This window comes from Salvia hispanica, chromosome 5, assembly GCF_029641045.1.
Source record: "Salvia hispanica isolate PSC_SH4W2 chromosome 5, Shi_PSC_v1, whole genome shotgun sequence".
Taxonomy (NCBI): domain Eukaryota; kingdom Viridiplantae; phylum Streptophyta; class Magnoliopsida; order Lamiales; family Lamiaceae; genus Salvia; species Salvia hispanica.
In genome coordinates this window covers 16,953,946-16,956,102 of record NC_142696.1, presented here as the reverse complement: position 1 = coordinate 16,956,102, position 2,157 = coordinate 16,953,946, and the positions used below count along the sequence as shown (strand labels likewise).

Sequence of the window (2,157 nt, the reverse complement as noted above, 5' to 3'; positions counted from 1 at the left end):
TTACTTTACTTTCTCTTCATTAACTCATAAAAAACACTACATAAAATCTCGTGCCGAAACTCAAATGTTTCATATTTATTTGGACAAAGGGAGTAAAAATCTTTGTGATATTATTAAGTCTTTGTATAGTATCTCAAAACAAATTATTTAAATCTTTGTAGTGTTATCTAAAAATGCATTATTTAAATCTTTAAAATATTATTTAAATTATTGCATTACTATCGGGAAATTAATATGTATTTTTAGTACTCACTCCGTCTGCCATTAAATGTTTCATTTTTTCCATTTTCGTCCGTCCGCCAATAAATGTCTCATTTCATTTTTATTATATTTGGTAAGTGGACCATACATTTCACTAACTCATTTCACTTAAATTTTATTATAAAACAAATACTATGTAAAAGTAGGTCTCGCGTCCTACTAACTTTTTCTACCCACTTTATTTTATAAAGTCAAACAATTTTTTAAAAATCGCGTTGGTTAGATATGAGACATTTAATCATGAACGGAGGGAGTATTTGTAACGCCCCAATTCAGCAGAATAGAGATGTCACTAAAACCTACCTACATTCTTGTATGACAAATATTAATTGAAAAGTTCAGCTGATTTCAAAATAAAATTTCGAAATAGACAACACCTCCACTTCAAGTTTGAATTCAACTCCAACATAGCTTTTTCAAGTCCTTACCTCTATATAAACCTAATAAAAATGCCAACAACGAAGATATCTTGCCAACTAGACGACATATTCAAAAGATTTACATTCAACCTTTCTATACATACCAAAATATTAGTTTATACAATCTAACAACTCACTAGCCAACTATGTCCCTAAGTTTCAAACTGGTTGTTTTCTTCCTTTTACAAAATAGTAGCTAAGATATTTAATTGGTAGCATCCAAACCCAAGTTTAAGGATGATTTAAGCAAAAATCCACATAACATCGTGGTCACCATTAAATCCACACCAACAGCTAGTCTTCACCCAGCTTGATCTCCAGCACCTGAAACCATTTGAAAAATATTTGGGTTGAGTGCCAGAAAACACTCAGTGGGTATTACATTCGTTCAAACATACTTTCATGCTTAAAAATAAACAATGATAAACACACTTTATAACAAAGTTTACCATTCTTCATTGGATAAGAGACTCAATGTGATCACATGAATACTTTACGGTTACTTATCTAGACATTTAGTCACAAAGTAAACCATCTATGCTTGAAATTCGGAATTTCCTCTTGCCTGAAGTCTCAAATATCCAATCATTTTGTAAACAATGTTATAAACACAGTTAACATGTTCACATGGCAATTTATAACATGGTTTTGAGTTATAGAAAAACCCACCTTGACGACCTCAGAGTACAATGCAATATGTGTGAAAAGTTCCTATCCTGACAGCTCGTCTCGACCTACAAAGTTTGTAATTCTAACTTAGAATTCTAATGTAGGTCCATAAATGACATAAGTTAGGAATTTCCTAGTAAATGGGATCATTTGTAACTGAAATGCAGCTCGTCTCAAACTGCGGAAGAGAGATTGACAAACTAAGTCAAGCTACTGACTTGATTTGAAAGTTTAGAATGCTCTTAAAAAAAAATCAAAATAAAATGAAAGGAATTTACTTCTTTAGTAGAGAACACAGTGAACTCCTAAAAGGGAGTCAATTTCTAAAATTTATTTTATACATGACATAATTGTCCCCTTCCTTTTTTGCAACTTTCGACACCAAAACGGCAAATTAAACGATATCAAAATGAAGACCCGAGACAAGATTCTCAAAGCCTATCAGAATAGGTTCAACGTGGTGTAAAAATACCCCAAAATTCCATGATTGAACCATCAGGAAAGGGTCGAACAGGTTGCTGCGTCGCACAACGGCGAACCGAAACAGCAGCAGCAGCAACCTTCCCTCTTTCTTTCCCTGAATTTCAGGCCTCAAATCAGAACCATGGAACACTTACATGATCTATACAGAAAGAGGAAAGAATTGTGGCACAAAATTTATGGGATTTAAATAATTTGTTTGGTAAAGACGAGGAGTCCTTCGTGAAGAAATTTTTATACATACCTCTTAATCTTCCTATTCTTCCCCTTTCCCTTTTCTCCTTCTTTTCTAATGTTTAGCTTCTATTCTCTTTACTAAATACTCAGG

General features: G+C 32.9%; 1 long non-coding RNA gene across 2 annotated transcripts; it reads right to left on the bottom strand.

Moving 5' to 3' along the window:
- Window positions 1-747: 747 nt before the first annotated feature.
- On the bottom strand, window positions 748-2,157 carry LOC148926372 (uncharacterized). 2 transcript variants are annotated; one of them, XR_016130528.1, is made up of 4 exons: window positions 2,074-2,157; window positions 1,822-1,926; window positions 1,350-1,414; window positions 748-1,004 (listed from the first exon to the last, which is right to left on the bottom strand). It is a non-coding gene; the product is annotated as an uncharacterized LOC148926372 (long non-coding RNA). The 2 variants fall into 2 exon arrangements; XR_016130529.1 differs by having other exon boundaries at window positions 1,822-1,971; window positions 2,074-2,103.